This window comes from Macrotis lagotis, chromosome 4, assembly GCF_037893015.1.
Source record: "Macrotis lagotis isolate mMagLag1 chromosome 4, bilby.v1.9.chrom.fasta, whole genome shotgun sequence".
NCBI classification, from domain to species: Eukaryota; Metazoa; Chordata; class Mammalia; order Peramelemorphia; family Peramelidae; genus Macrotis; species Macrotis lagotis.
Window position 1 is genome coordinate 186,512,477 of NC_133661.1, and position 17,279 is coordinate 186,529,755.

The 17,279-nt window shown below is 38.6% G+C and overlaps 1 long non-coding RNA gene and 1 pseudogene across 2 annotated transcripts in view; one reads left to right on the plus strand and one right to left on the minus strand.

The window, feature by feature from the left end:
• The window catches only part of LOC141521939 (uncharacterized), a 59,815-nt gene that overhangs the window by 11,663 nt on the left and 30,873 nt on the right, over positions 1 to 17,279 (minus strand). For both annotated transcript variants that reach the window (XR_012478089.1, XR_012478088.1), the window contains exons 3-5: positions 10,819 to 10,944; positions 10,028 to 10,137; positions 8,495 to 8,601 (exon numbers count right to left, since the gene is read on the minus strand). This is a non-coding gene — a long non-coding RNA (uncharacterized LOC141521939). The remainder of the gene's footprint in view (positions 1 to 8,494; positions 8,602 to 10,027; positions 10,138 to 10,818; positions 10,945 to 17,279) is intronic.
• Positions 12,124 to 13,406, plus strand: LOC141520146 (adenosylhomocysteinase pseudogene; annotated as a pseudogene).

The window sequence follows — 17,279 nt, forward strand, 5'->3', positions numbered from 1 at the left end:
TTGGTCCTGTGGAAGACCAAAATACACAATCTGATGATGAGAAAGTCCAAACTTTTGCATCTAAAGACTCTAAGAAATATAGATGTTGGGCTCAGGCTAAAACAGAGTTCAAAAAAAATTGAAAATCAAGTAAGGGAAGTAGAAGAAAAATTGGAAAAAGAAATGAGAGAGATGCAGGGAAAACATGAAAATGAATTCAGCAGCTTAGTCAAGGAGATCCCCCCAAAAATGCTAAAGGAAATAACGTATTAAAAACCAGTTTAGGTCAAATGGATAAAACAGTTCAAAAAGTTATTGAGGAGAAGAATGCTTTAAAAAGCAGAATTGGCCAGATGGAAAAGGAGATATGAAAGCTATCTGAGGAAAACAAATCCTACAGATGAAGAACGGACTTAATGGAAGCTGATGACTTTGCAAGAAATCAAGAAACAATAGTTCAACACCAAAAGAATGAAAAACTAAAAGAAAATGTGAAATATCTCATTGAAAAAACAACCAATCTGGAAAACAGATCCAGGAAAAATAATTTTAAAATTATTGGGCTCCCTGAAAGTCATGATCAGGAAAAGAGCCTTGACCTCAATGTTAAAGAATTTCTACAGGAAAATTGCCCTGATATCCTAGAAGCAGAGGATAAAATAGAAATTGAGAGAATCCACCAATCTCCTACTGAAAGAGATCAAAAAAAAAAACCCCAACCCCCAGGAATATTATAGCCAAGTTCAAACACCATGACATCAGGGAGGTGATGCCATGACAATCTGATGAATTAAATTTGAGTTAGAGGGTGCTGTGCCATGTCACAGCCTCACTTTCTCCTCCAGAGCCATTTGAGTTCAGTGGCCAGATATGAATCAGAATGACTAGAGATGGCCTTGGACATGAGGCAATCAGGGTTAAGTAACTTGCCCAAGGTCACTCAGCTAGTAAGTGGCAAGTGTCTGAGGGCAGATATGAACTTCTGTCCTCCTGACTCCAAGGCCAGTGTTCTATCCACTGCACCACCTAAAGACTACCTAAGGAATGATGATCTAGTCCAGGTTGGAAATGGAACAGATCAAAAATCTTGGCCCATGAGACACTGCTGCTGTATCACAGAGGAAGAAAGATAGAGACCAATTTTTAGTCTGGTGCCCCAATCATGCTTCAAAACATGTTTAAATCAACATCCTTTTACATGTTATACTTAATAAAAATTTATGTTTAAGTGTTTGAAAAAAAATATGACTTTGTTCCAAAAGACCAATAATACTCCATTTGGATTGCTAAAAGAGAAGACCCATCTCAAGTCTAAAAGTTCGGTTTGATCAATATTCTTCCTGATAAGTATTGAGATATACTTTCTCCTATCAGCAAAGATTTTTTTTTATTTTAATCTGTGGTATCCAGTCATTCAGTCAATCAATCAGTGCATATTAAGAATTTCAAGTATTATGACAGGGACACAAAGACAAAAATGAAATGGTCTTTTCTCTCATGGAGCTTATACTTCATTGGGTGAAATATGATGAAATAAAGGCAATCTAGCTGACATTGAAGTTGTCCCCAAGTCTCTCATGCTGATAAGCAGTCAACATCTGATATTGACCCCAGACTCAATGAACTGGATATGAGCTAAAGTTTGCAACTGCACCATCCATGAATTAAGACTTTTCTCTCACTTTGATAACATGCATCTAAATCTAACAATTCATAGAAGTAGAAGCTGTTTTTTTTCTGATTTTAAGTTGGTTTTAAGTTGTAGCTAATGATATGTCTTTTTTCTACTTAGGGATTGATTCCTTGGACTTTATATTTTTTGTTTTGGTGTTGTTTTTTTTTTTGAAAACTTTGAATTGTGAACTACAATTTAGATTGTTAATTTCTTTGCCCCACTACCTTGATTGGTACTGAATGGTATCAACCTTGAATTTTATTTTAGACTAGCCCATTTTCTCTTTTAATCAGTGAAATTAGTAATATATTATATGATGGCTTTTTTTGGTTTAAATAAAATACAGAATGGCTGAGAAACAAAAACTAGATTCTTAAGAAATGCCTCTTCATTGATTGATGTGAAATTATGAACTTTTCCCACTATATCTCCTAGCTGCTTCAAATCAATATCCTTTATCCTTATCTAGCATTAAGCTAACTACATTTGTAAAGAGTTCTCTCTGGGACAGCTTGATGGCACAATGGATAGAGCATCAGCCCTGGAGTCAGGAGGACCTGGGTTCAAATCTGCCCTCAGATACTTAATAATTACCTAGCTATGTGACCTTAACCTCATTACCTTGCAAAAAAAGAAAAAGAAAGAAAAAAAATTAAAAAAACCAAAGTGTTCTCTCTGGTCTTAACATAAAAACAACATTAACAGTAATGATAGCAAACATTTCCATAGTCCTTTAGGGTTTGGGAAACACTTTTATAGATATTATTTCATTATATCCTCATAGCAACATTAAGTAGATACCATTAAGTAGAAGAGGAAACTGAGTTTAAGTGACTTGCCCAGGGTCACTCAGCTACTAAGTATCTTTGTTTTCCTAATTTGAACTGAGATTTTAATTCAAGATTTGTGCTTAACCATTGTGCTACATAGCAGTCTCAACAAGACAGTTTAAGGCCTAAGAAGCCACTTGATCAATCTGCATATGTGGCAGTGCTTACCAGCCCTAGAATGAGATGCTGCAGTGTGACCCAGATTGGGACAAAGGGGACCTGGGTGACTATGCTGCTCACTAGTGGATGTTCTCATTGTATGGTTTGTTTTTAACATCAGCATATAACTAAGCAATTCCTTTGTGACTATAGCTGTGACTCTCTGTCCAACCCTCCAGCTGCACAGGAAATGCCAGGGAGAATGCCAGTTCTTTAGAGAACCTCAAGCACTGTATGTCTGTTTAAGATAGAGAAAAACAATTTCTTCATTGATTGCCAAGCAAAAGGCAGGTCAAGGAGACAAAGAAATTACAGTTGTAGAGGGGTCAAGTCAAGCTTAGGGATATGTTTATGCTCTCAATATGGATCATATATACATCTATCTTAAAAGATAACAAGACCCATAAAGAGAGAGAGAGAGAGAGAGAGAGAGAGAACAAGACCCAATTAACTGCCATATGGCAGTTAGTTTTTTTTGTACACGTGATTTTTTTATATATTACTAAAATATCCTTGTTTAAGAGTAAACATAATACCCCCCAAAAAATATAGACCCTCATGAGAAATAAAGGAAAGGAAAGGGAAAAATGTGTTTCGTTCTGTATTCTGATACCATCAGCTCTGTCTCAGGTGGATCACATTCTTTATGATAAATCCATCAAAAAAGTTACTTCCATATTTTTGCACTGATGCTGTTGCTGATTGTAATTCCCTCCATTCATTCCTCCCCACTACCATATATTATATTTTCTCTCTCCTTTCACTCTGTCCCTTTTCTAAAATGTGCTATAGGGTGACTGGGTATTGCAGTGGACTGATCACTGGCCCTAAGACCAAGAGACCCCAAGCCCACATACCACCCCTGAGACCCAGCAACCATCCAGTCCCATGGTCCCAGACCCTTGCAAGAAGTAAAAAAGAAAATGTATTATATCTGACTGTTCTCTCCTATGATCTATACTTTCCTCTATCACCCATATCCCCCTTCCCCCTTTCCCTCTTCTCTCCTTTTTACTCTAGATGTCTATATCCTATTGAGTGTGTATGCAGTTTCTTCTCTGAGCCATTTCTGATGGGAGTGAAGTTTCCCTCATTCCCTTTTGCCTTCCCCCCTCCCACATCATTGCAAAAGTTCACTGCAAAAAAAAAATAAAATATATTTTATATTAAATGTCTTAGCCTATTCCACCTCTCCTTTCTCTTATTCCCAGTGCATTTTCCTTTTAGTCATTAACTCCATTTTTACCATACATTATATCTTCAAATTCAGTTCTCTCCTGTGCTGCAAATATAAATGCTCCTTCTACCTGCTCTATTAAATGAGAAGTTTCATATGAGTATTATCAGTATCATTTTTCTGTGCAGGAATACATGCAGTTTATTATCATTAAGTCCCTCATATTTTACCCTTCTCCGCTCTATATGCTTCACCTGAGTCCTGTATTTGAAGGTCAAACTTTCTGTTCAGCTCTAGTTGTTTCAACAGGAACATTTGAAATTCCCCTGGTTCATTGGAAGTCCATCTTTTCCCCTGGAAGAGGAGTTCAGTTTTTCTGGATAATAATTGATTCTTTTTTTTTTTTTAAGATTTTTCAAGGCAATGGGGTTAAATGGCTTGCCCAAGGCCACACGGCTAGGTAATTATTAAGTGTCTGAGGTCGGATTTGAACCCAGGTACTCCTGACTCCAAGGCCGGTGCTCTATTCACTATGCTACCTAGCCACCCCAGTAATTGATTCTTGATTGCATTCCAAACTCTTTTGCCTTCTGGAATATTATATTCCAAGCCCTATGAGTTCTTAATGTAGTTGCTGCTGAGTCCTAAATGATCCTGACTGCAGCTCCATGATATTTGAATTGTGTCCTTCTGGCTGCTTGCATCATTTTCTCTTTGATTTGGGAGTTCTGGAACTTGGCTATAATATTCCTGGGGGTTGATTTTTTTTTTTTTGGATCTCTTTCTGGGGGAGATCGGTGAATCCTCTCAATTTCTATTTTATCCTCTGCTTCTAGGATATCAGGGCAATTTTCCTGTAGGATTTCTTTAAAAATGAGGTCAAGGCTCTTTTCCTGATCATGACTTTCAGGTAGCCCAATAATTTTTAAATTATCTTTCCTGATTCTGTTTTCCAGATCAGTTGTTTTTTCAATGAAATGTTTCACATTTTCTTCTAATTTTTCATTCTTTTGGTGTTGAAATATTATGTCTTGACTTATTGTAAAGTCATCAGCTTCCTTTAACTCCATTCTACATCTGAAGGGTGTGTTTTCCTCAGAGAGTTTTCTTATCTTCTTTTCCACCTGGCCAATTCTGCTTTTTAAAGCATTCTTCTCCTCAATAACTTTTTGAACTGTTTTATCCATTTGGCCTATGCTGGTTCTTAAAATGTTATTTTCTTCAGCATTTTTTTGGATCTCCTTGACTAAGCTGCTGACTTCTTTTTCGTGTTTTTCCTGTATCTCTCTCATTTCTTTTCTCAATTTTTCTTCTATCTCCCTTACGTGATTTTCAAAATCTTTTTTTGAGCTCTGTCACTGCCTGAGCCCAACTTCTGTTTTTCATGGAGTCTTTAGATGCAGGAGCTTGTACTTCGTCATCTTCAGATTGAGTGTTTTGATCTTTCTTGGGATCATAGACAAAGCATTTCTCAATGGTGTTCCTCTTTTTTTCTCTGTTTACTCATTTCTCCAGCCTGTGCCTGGTTTTGGAGTGCTTTCTGAGCTTTTGAGTATTATTGGGACACCTGCTTTGGGGGACGTTTTGGTACACCCCACTGGGACCTTTATTCCTCCAAGGGCATATGCTCTTTGCTTGTGCTTTGAATATAGAGGTGACCACAGACACTCCCCTCTGCCCTGGAGCTGTGAGGAGGAGCCCTGCTATCATAGTAATGGAAGACTAAACTGCAACCTGGATCTGAGTGTGGGCAAACAGCAAAGTCCTGCCCCAGGAAAAACAGAAAGATTTCTGTCATCTCCCTTGACCCCCTCACCTTCTGTGGTCTGTGTTCTGGATGTGCAGGCTGGTTCCCCCCGATTCTCACTGCAGATTCAGCTCCTCACTCCACATTCATTCTGGTGTAGCACAGTTCTCTCACAGACCCTTCAAGCTGTTGCTGGTGATCCCTAGACTGGGCTGGGCTGAGCAGCAGTGGCTTTTTTCCAACCCCCCGGTCTTGGTGAAACAAACCTTTCTCATAGAACTTCTAAGTTATCTTGGACTGGGAAAATGTATCACTCAGCCTTTCTTCAAGTTCTGTCCCTCTAAATTTTGGCTAGAGTCATAATTTGTTGGCTTTTTTGAGTTTTGGGGGGAAGGAGTTTCTGGAAAATGCTGCCTTCACACCGCCATCTTGGCTCTGCCTTCCAGCTCTTAGATTCAATAGGATTCTCTTGGAAGCTGTTGGATGGAAGTTTCTTGAAAAGGGTACTGCTTCTCTTTGTACTTACTTGTACATCAGAAGAAGGAACTATGTTTCTTTCCTTGAAAAACCCAGATTAATCTTTGTACCACTCCTATCCTTCATTGTAGACCAATCTCCAGTTCAACAATAACAAGTATCATATCCACCAACTGCTAGCAGGTGATGAACAGAGAAATTTTTAGTGACTGGATGAGATGGGACCAAGTTGATGGCTTTAGCAGAGTATTCTGGAACAGGGGGAGATGGGGAGGTTCAACTTTTGAAAAGTTGGAAGGATAGCTTGTCAATAACTGGAGATTTGCCTACAATGAAAGTATTCAGCAAAAATAGGGATCAGTAAGAGCCAGTGAACATTCTAAAGCTGTGAGCTTATCTCTAAATAATCTGTCCTGTCTCCTTCTATTTTGTCCCTCTTCTCTTTTCTCATCCTTAAAGAATCTAAGTCATTTGGTTCTGGTCATCCTTAATTCATCCTAGTCTCCAGAGATTGTTTTTCCAAGGAAAATAATTTTATAATGCAATTTTTACAAAGAAACAATCTCATTCAAACCTAGATGTATAGAACCACTACTCTAATTCTTGGTTCAAGATGTGTGCTCTTTTATTGGTTCTAAACACCACCCTGACATGTAGCAATCTGACAGAGAGCTAAGAGCAGGACAAAGGTAGAAGACAAAGAGTAAGGAAGGACCTTTGCCATGTAGGCCATTATGGGAGGAATGAGATTAGTAAGTAGAAGCATCAGGGGCAGAGAACAGCTGTGGTTTGACTGGAGTGAAGGGAAATACATAGAGTTGAGCCTGACCTTCACCTTGGAATACCATTCCTTTCACTGCTTGGTCCACTTCATACTTTCTTTGGTTTTATATATATATGTGTGTGTGTGTGTGTGTGTGTGTGTGTGTGTGTGTGTATTCCCCTCTCTTCCCAGTCTCCTAAATATAGTTTAAAAATTGACCTTCTAGGTTGCTTAATCCAAAACCCTCATTCTGAAGGTAAAGCCTAAAAGAAACTTCCAGTTTCCCAGAGAAAGAGGAAATAATGGACATAAGCATAACAGGTTTGTAATTAGTGGACAAATTAAGAATAAAATTTCCTTTCTTTCCTCTCCCTGTAACATCTTCTAAATAAGAACCATAAAGAAACTTTATAAAAGAAAGCCAAGGAAATATTTTTGATAAAGTAATTTATTTTGCTCCTTGAGGAAAGGGTATCTTACATCAACCTTTTGACAAACAGCTTAAGAAGTTGGGAAAGATTTGATTCTAATAGGAAGCAGGCCTAGTATTGCGTTGAAGTGATTATTGCCAGGCAGTTAATAACTAGTATAAGGAATTCTGAATTAGGAACATATATGAACACTAAGACCCTAACATCAAAGAAAAAAGGCCTCTCCTTCTTACCTGGTTCAGTATATCATCATATATCTCATCCCTTCACAATATTCATGGGCCTAGAAGGCAGCATGTCAGACATAAGGAGATCTAGCATTTACCAAAAAAAAAAATCTTATTGTTTCAAAGTAATTTAATTCTTCAATCCTCATAAGGATAGCTTGAGGGAAGTTCTCAGATTCTTTTCACAGCCCTCATTTTACAGAGACTAAAGAGGCTGAAATTGCTCATAAGTCAATCATCTGCAACTGGTCATTGTTGAAGGCAGCATTTGAACCCAGATGTCCTGGAACCCCAACTCCTGATGCTCTTCACTATATTCTTTTGAGTTTATTTTTGTAAGGCAATGGGGTTAAGTAACTTGTCCAAGGTCACACAGCTAGGTAATTATTAAGTGTCTGAGGTTGAATTTGAACTCACGTCCTCCTGACTCTGGCAGGTGTTCTATCCACTGCACCATCTAACTGCCCTCTTCACTATATTCACTCTTACTCTAGAATAGATGGGGACCTGAGCAAGACTCAGGACTTTTCTCATCTCTACTGGGACTTGTTCTGACAGAACAAAACTTCAGTGTAAATATGCCAGAAGTGACCCTGACTGAGGCACTCATTCTTATTTTCTTATTTCAGAAGCAGGAGTCAACTGTTCCTCCAAACATTGCAATTTAAACATCTACTTCTTTGTCCTGTTTCCAGCAGAATCAAATTATAAACCAATACTTATCACCTCTGCCTTTGCACAGTCCTCCCTCATATACATCCAATTCTCTTGCAAGTCATGGTCCTCCTTGAGAGCAAAGGAGAAACCATAACAGTTGCACATCCAATATATGCTACCATCCTGGGAAATGTGCTCTATGGGGACAAAGCACAGAACTACTGATAAAAGAGAGATAAGGCTGACATTGCCCCACAGTCCTCCAGCCTCAGGAAGCATGAATTACTAGTACTAAATGCTAGTTTAGCAGCAACATCTACCAAAGGGGGGATGTTATTTTCTAAATTAAAGATTAAATAAAGGATCTCTCACCTTTCCCATCTTAACTGTATATTCTAGTCCACAGGAGCATTGCTCTTCAGTAATAAGGTCTTCACTGATACCGAGGAGACACAGATAAGGATTGTTTACAACTGGTGCTGAAATTAGAGAAAAGTAGAGATGAAGCCAGCACCCTTTTTATTTCCTGACCAATTATTTCCTGACCAATCCTGAACAAGACAGAGCCATTGGGAACATTTCTGAACTGAGCATGGCAAGGCTGAAAAACCAGCAAAGGAGAAATCTCTGAGAGAGGAGAATGAAAAGGGAAAAGTGATTGGCAGTGTGAGACGAGTCAAGGAGGACTGGTAATGAAAAGGACCATTCGATTTGGCTATGAAGAAATCCCTGGTAACCTTGGAGATGGCAGTTTTAGTTCAAGGATAGGGTCAGTAATCTTCAGAGTCTCCAAAGTTTGGTATCTCAAGGGAGCACAAAAGTTACCTAGCAGAGTTGAAGGGTCCAATATAAGTCTATTCCCCAAAACTGCCCTTAATACTCCTTTCTTTCCCACCTAAAAACTAACCTTTATCTCTTTGTTCTTACCATTCCTCACAGGATCTTCTGCCACAATTGTTTCACTTTGGGCTTTCTTGACTTCAAAAGGATAAAACCCTGGAAATGTTCCTAATACTGCCTCTATTAGCTTCAGTCAACTCTACAACAACTAAAGGCAAAAACCAATATAAGCACATATAAAGATAAACAGAACTCTTCATTACATTTGAGATCTTACTGGTAGTAGGGCAGGGGGATAGACATAAGGAGAAAATTTTAGGTGATATAAAAAACAAAATATCAATAAAATGCATTTAGAAAGGAAAGGATGAAAGAGAAATGAAATATCATCTTTCTTCTGGAAAAAAAATGACTATTTTCACAAAGAGTGGGTTGGTCAGTAGAAACATATGTTGCCAACACTTCCTATGCCAATATGCTTGAAGTAAACTATTGTCTCTAAGTAATTGTCTTCTAAATCTACAAATCTTGGAGAGATGCCCCAGGTCTTTTGTCAACCACAGAATGACCACGAACTAGGGTTCTAAGGTTTTCAACTTCTAGTGTTTTGGGCGATTCTTGGTCTTTACTATTTGTTTTCTTCTATGAACTGAGACTTGTTCTTTGCCATGTTTCCCATGGTCCTATGAAGAAATCATCCCCTATCCTGAAACAATGAATAGTTTTCTCCTTAGTGTCTCTTTATCTACCCCCTTGTTATCTTCAATAAATATATATGTATATATGCATATATACATATATATATATATATATATTTCAGTATGTCTCAGTTTAGCACTTCTTCATACACCACATCCCCTGCAAGACATGCTGCCTCTTCCTTTATTATATCCATAAGATATTGAATTGCCTATTTCTTTCTCCCAATTCCATCTTGAATTTCAGGCATTTTAAATTAAATCAATGACTATATACACCTATTTTGCACTGATATTCAGGTTTGCAGTTGGTCCATATCATATTGAACATATTCAGAGAATAATGTTTTAGGGCAAATATATCTACCTTCGACTCATTGCTTTCTGCTAGAGCTGTCTCCAGAACCAAGTAAGTTTTAGCATCATGTGGGATGTAGTCTTCATCTTCCTCTTCAGTCTGCTACTTCCAGACAAAATCTAAAATGTAACAATATGAAAAGGAAGATTTTATAGGAATTAGGGTGAAGAAAATAAATTGCAAGATTCTGAATTACCACCTCTACTCTAAAGTATTCATCAGAAAGATCTCAAAGGAAAATATGCTTTATTTATTCACCCAAAATGATACTGGGTATTTGAACTAATACACATTTATTAAGTACATCACCTTTTTTTAGAATTTTTTTTTATTTAAGGAGGAATGGGGTTAAGTGATTTTCCCAAAGTCACACAGCTAGGCAATTATTAAGTGTCTGAGTTCAGATTTGAACTCAGGTCCTCCTGACTCCAAGGTGGGTGCTCTCACCATTAGGTGGCAACCAAGCTGCCCCTGGTATATCACCTTTTGCAAGCAATCTATCACCCAATGATCCTGGAAACCAAAATATCAACACAGAAATTCCAAGAGGCAAATAAGTCCTCTGACCTTCTGTTTGTAGTTCATAAAGAAAATGCAACAAAACTTTTTTTTAATGTTATTGCCAGGGAACAAGGATAATATTCATATTATAAAATGTGTTATGATTAGAAAGAGGCATCATATATCATTATGTGGACAACAAATGTGATTTGTACAATTTACAAGCATATCTATGAATACTAAAATAATTACTAATAGGCTCCCTCAAATGAGTACTACCTGATAAAAAAAATATTCACCTTAAAGAGTTGATAGCAACAGCAATCCTCCCAATCCTTGTGTTCCTCTGGATCATCTTCCTGAAGTTGTTTTGGAATTTCATGCTTCTATACTCTGATGAGATATTTACCAAAGCATGTCCTTTCCTGAAAGATAACCCCAGGTTGAGTCAATCATCCCTACCCAAGTTCCTAAAATCAAAATCCCTACCCAAGTTCCTAAAATCAAAATCCTGGGAGCTGTTGTCACAAGTGACTTCAAAATTCATATGGACACTTTCAAATACATTATTCACTCAGTTCCTCAACCTATTCACTTCCCATGACTGACCTACTCCTTCACCCTATCTCAGTCACATATAGAGATGGATAGATCCTTGATATTGCAATCACCCAAGAAATGTACCAGTTCTATGTTCAAGAATTCCCAAAATCTCTTATCTGACCATAATCTATTGGCTTATCACCTTTGCCTTCTATTGCCATCCCAATTCTTGTCTACTCATTGATCTCCAATTTCTTTACCCTTCAGTTCTCTCTCCCGCCTCTATAGTAGCCATACTTTCCTTTTTTCATCATCTTGATCCTTTGGAAATCCAGTTCAACTTTACAAAGTTTTCTTGAGTCCCTAGCCCCTTTATCATATAATCACCTTGCCAAGTCTCAGTTCTGAATCATTCCCACCTGCTCCTATATACATATTGCTAAAGAAAGTAGAGAAAATCATGCAACTGTTCTGACTGGGTCTACTATGAACTTATGTTACACAATCTCAACTGGGTCCTCAATGCTGCTAGATAATCTTATTATACTTTCCTTATACTCAATTTCCCATTCTCCACAGAAGCTCTTCTAAACCATCTCATTCCTCCTCAGTTTCCCATGATGCCCTCTCCCTACTCTCTCAGCTGAGATCTTTGCTCACTTTTTATAGAAAAAATTGAGACCATCTACCATGAACTCCCTCTTCTCCCTTCTTCCTTATTTCATATCCCTCATAGATGTACAATACACACACACACACGCACACACACACAAACACATATCTTCTGCCACTCCTTACTCCTTACCAAGGCTATTCTCTTTGCCAATACAAACAATCCTATTTCATTCCATCTCCTCCAATAGATTGCCTCCTCTGTTATCTCCACTCCTATTGGTTGGTTCTTACCATACTACATGTAAACATGCCTATGTCTCTCCCTCCAACTGCTGCCCGCTGTCGGCCTTCACCCTCCTGCAGCCTCATCCCCCCCATCCCCAAAGTCTCCGTACCATGGTCTTTGCTAAGTAATTACATTAAGTAATTACAGAGGAAGCCATAACATGGCTGACAAACTTCCCTACAAAGTTGTTGACATCAATGGCCACCTGGGGACACAAGGCCCTGAACATAGCAGAGAATGAGATGCCCAGCCTGATGAAACTTTCAGAGATGTATTCTGCCACCAAACCCCTGAAGGGTGCCCAGATTTCTGGCTGCCTCCATATGACCGTGGAGACAGCTGTTCTTATTGAGACATGGATGGCCCTGGGAGCCAAGGTACAGTGGTCCAGTTGCAACATTCTCTCTACTCAGGGCCACGTGGCAGCTGCTATTGCCAAAACTGGCACCCCTGTGTACACTTGGAAGGGAGAGACTGATGAGGAATATTTCTGGTGCATTGAGCAGACCCTCTTTTTCAAGAATGGGCAGCCCCTCAACATGATCCTGGATGATGGTGGGGATCTCACTAACCTTGTGCACACCAAATACCCTGATCTCCTGAAGGATATTAGAGGCATCTCAGAGGAAACTACCATAGGTGTCCCCAATCTATACAAGAAAGATGAAGGTTAACAAAGTTCTGAAAGTGCCAGCCATCAATGTGAATGATTCTGTTACCAAGAGCAAGTTTGACAACCTGTATGGCTGCTGTGAGTCCCTCATTGATAGCATCAAATGATGTGAAAATTGCAGGCAAGGTGGCTGTGGTGACAGGTTATGGTTATGTGGGCAAAGGTTGTGCTCAGGCCCTTTGTGGCTTTGGTGCCCGAGTTATCATCACAGAGATCATCAATTCATTGTAGGCCTCTATGGTAAGCTTTAAAGTGACTACCATGGATGAGGCCTGCAAAGAGGGAAACATCTATGTCACCACTACAGGATGCATAGACATCATCTTGGGCAGGCATTTTGAGCAAATGAAGGATGATGCCATAGTGTGTAACACTGGCCACTTTGATGTGAAAATAGATGTGAAATGACTGAATCAAAATGCTGTGGATAATGTGAATGTGAAACTTCAGGTGGACCATTACAAGTTGAAGAATGAATGCTGGATCATCCTGCTGGCAGAGGGCCATCTTGTCAACCTGGGCTGGGTCATCCCAGTTTTGTCATAAGCAATTCCTTCAGCAACCAGGTGCTGGCCCATATTGAACTGTGGACCCACCTGGACATATACCCTGTGGGAGTGTACTTCCTCCCCAAGAAGCTGGATGAAACTGTGGCTGAGGCCCTCCTTGGTAAACTGAGTATGAAGCTAACTAAACTGACAGAGAAACAGTCCCAGTACTTCAGCCTGCCCTGAGAGGGCCCCTTCAAACCTGACCACTATCGGTATTGAACCCCAACCAACTCAAAGACTCCCAGTGACCAACCACGTTTTCTTGCCTCTCCTGCACAGAATAAATAAATGGTCTCAAAAATAAATAAATAAACAAACAAACATGCCCATGTCTCTCCCAATGTCAAAAAACTGTCTTTTGATACTCTCATTCCCCTAACTACTATCCTTTATCTCTCTACCCTCTGAGGCAGAACTCCTTGAAAAAGCTAATTGGGATGTTCACTTTCTCTCCTCTCACTCTCTGACAAGTTTGTTTCCAACTACTCTGTTCCCCTCAGTGATACTAGTATTCCTGGAATAAGATCCTCCATCTCTCAGTTCCAGGCATTTTCTCTTGCTGTCCCCAGACCTGGAAGTCTTCTTCTTCCTCATCTTTATCTACTGGTTTCCCTGGCTTGTGTAAAGTGCCATCTAACATCCGCACCTCTTTTAATTAATGCTTTTCCTCTTTTAATCACCTCCTATTTGTCCCATATATAGTTTGTAGTTAATTGTTAGCCTGTTGTCTCCTCTGTTAGACTTGAGCTTTTGGAGGACTAGGACAGTCTGTTGTTACTTTTTGTATTCCCAGTGCCTTAGCATCATGCCTGGCACAAAGTAGACACTGAATAAATGACAGCTAGACTTGTTTCCTTATCCCTAAAGGGATAAGGATTGGTTGAACCAATATTGTTTGAACCAATATTATCCCTAAAGAGACAAAAATGAAAGACAAACTAAATTCCATGACAGAATCCTTGATGGGGAAAAAGACCAAACTAAACTACAAAAAATGAAAAATTTGCCTCATGAATCTTATCATCTCACAGAACTAGTTGTTCTAGAATTTTCTGAGATGGAGTAAAGGATGGAGTGAATAGAAAGTTGATCAAATACTCTAGTGACTTTTTTTTCTATAGAAGAGCTTCTAAAAAGACCAGGAATATTTTCTTAAATATTTATAGTTAGTGTCTCCCTACCCAGAGAAAAGCTGAAAGAGGCTAATTCAGTGTAAAGTGGGAGTACAAGTCAGAACATGGGTCCCTGAATCTCATCCTCTTTGGATAGGAAAAGATGCCAGGGAAATTTTATCCCAAATTATCCCTTTGGACCAAACTTTAGCCTCCAGTATAGAAAATGAGAGGAAATTCTGAATCACCCTGACCTAAAAGCCTCTGTGATCTCCATATACTGAGCAGAAGAATAACAATGCCAGATGCCTTCTGAATCTTTCCATTGACAATGAAATTAAATGTTAGGTGAGGTTGCCTCACTCCCTTCAGATTCTGACTTAGAGCATTGAATCTTTACCTTTGCCCCTGAAAAGAAAACATGGTGACTGTCTAATGCTCCAGTGGGGATGGGGTCTGGGTGAACCAAGAAGAATAAGAAAGGGAAGAACCTGGATTTGTTACTGGTCCTGCAATCAGGAAGACCTTGGTTCAAATGCTATATAGGACAATTCCTAACTGCTTTACTTCCCCACCTCCTCCCAAGCACATTAGCTTATTTTCTCTGAATTTCAGTTTCCTCATCTGTGAGGGACAGAGTTAGATGGTTACTAAGGTCCCTTCCAGTTCTAGCTTTGGATATGTAAAATGAAAGATTTAGACTCAGTGACTTTTAAGGTCCCTCCCCAGTGTGGTCAAGTTAAGCCAAACAATTGTTATTAAATCTTATTTTTTTATGTCCCAGAAACTGTGCAAAGAAATGATAGGTCTTCCCCTATGGAACTCATTGTCTAATGGGGTTGGGGGAGTCAATATGGCCAACAATCCTGCTCTAGTTCTGAAAATAGTTCTGTAAAAATTCAGGGGCTGAACTCTATGACCTTTAAGATCTTTTCTGGCTAGAGCTGTGATAATCTCCAATTTGTTCTGCCTATGTTCCATTTGTTCATAGAGATCATGTTGCGCTGGAAGTTCCTTGAGGCAGGAGCTATTTTTGCCTTTCTGCTATCTTTGGCACCCAACTCAGTGTAGCACATAGTTATTGTTTGTTCTTCATTCTTGGGAAAATCTGAAGGGTGGGCCTATAAGTGCCCTAGCTGGACTCCTCCCTTGATGGTGGGGAGTGGGTGGGAGGGCAGAGTTTGCAGAGAATGGGGCCTACTCTGAGACAGACTAGTCAGGAGAAACCCCTGTGGTCTCAGCCTCTCATTTTGGGCCACTGCCTGCTATCTTGATATTCTCTTTTGCCTCTATTCTCTACTTCCCTGTCCTTGAATGATCCTCCCAAGAGCAGGGCCACATGTCCTATCTTGTACCCAAGAGAGTTTTTATCAACCCAAGGTCTGGTTCAGAGGAGAAAGTTCTGAGGAATAGAAGCAAACTTTTCTAGTTTTTTTCTATAACATAATAGTTTTCAGGATACACAAGATCTGCATAGAAAAACACAAATTTTACTATTTGCTCTCTGCCTAGTATTTCCTCTACCTCACTATTTTCCCTTTTAGATTATAAGCTCCTTGAGGACAGGAACCATCTCTTTATTACTTGTAGCCCCAGTTGTTAGCAGAGTTCATGACTCATAGTAGGTACATAATAAATATTTATTTTATTGAACTTCCCAAAGCAAAAAGAATTTATTTTGGGAAACACAACTAGTAAAAAAAGGCAGGGTTCACATGGGGGATAGGCAAATAGTAATGGCTAAGCAACTTTTACTAAACATATTGATTTAAAAATGGTTTCAAAAAATTAATAAGCTATAGCAACATATTAGGAAAAATTCACATTATAACTAGCTTAGATTTATCCCAGGAATGCAAATTCGATTTAACATAAGGAAGAGGGGATCGTTAGGTGGCATAATGGATAAAGTACCAGCCCTGGAGTCAGGAGAACCTGGGTTCTCCTCAAACACTTAATAATTGCCTAGCTGTGTGACCTTGGGTAAGTCACTTAATCCCTTAAATAAAATCGCAGTAAATAAAGATCCTACAAGAACAGAGAGGTAGAGGTTAGAGGCCAAAAGAGAATATCAAGATAGCAGACAGTTGCCCAAAATGAGGAACTGTGACCACATGAGTTGAGCTGGTTTTTATTGTTCATAATATTAAAATTAAATATGAAATAATTTTAATATTATGAGTAATAAAGATCAAAGGATTATTGTAATGGACTGTGAAAAGGAATTGACAAAATGCAGTCCCCAAAACTGAAAAATAGAAATTCCATTCAAAATGAGCGCAGAAACAATAAAATACTTGAGAGTGGCTCTGAGTTGTACCCAAAACTACTTATAATCTAACTATAAAGCAATCTTTGCATAAAAACAACTGTAGAAACTTTCATTGCTTATGGATAGGTTGAACCAATATTATAAAATACTACCAAAATTAGTCCATTTATTCAATTTTGTATCAATTAAAATTAACCAAAAGACTTTTATAAAGATTGAAAGATTAGCAAAAGTTATTATGGAGATCAATCATTCCAAAGATAATAGTGAAAAAAATTGAGAAAGTAGACAGATGAGGAGAGAGGTGTCTATCATTACCAGATTTTAAACTATACCACAAAGCAGTAATCTTTAAAAATAATTTTATAGTGGTTAAAAAATAGAGAGGTTAATCAGAGGAATAGGTTTCAGAAGGAAATAAATGCTATAGCATAGGATTTGATAAAACCAAACACCCCCATTCCTGGAAGAAGGGCTGATTATTTGACAAAACTGCCAGGAAAATTGGGCAGCAGTTTGGCCAAACTTAAGATAATATCAAAATCTCACACCATCTTCTAAATAACCTTCAAAGGAATAAATGACCTAGTTAGACCATAAACAAATTAGGTACAAGGAAGAAATTACTTTTTAAATCTAAGGATGGGAGAAAATTTCAACACTAAACAAGTGATAGGATAATAGAAGATATTGTTTTGATTAGATGAA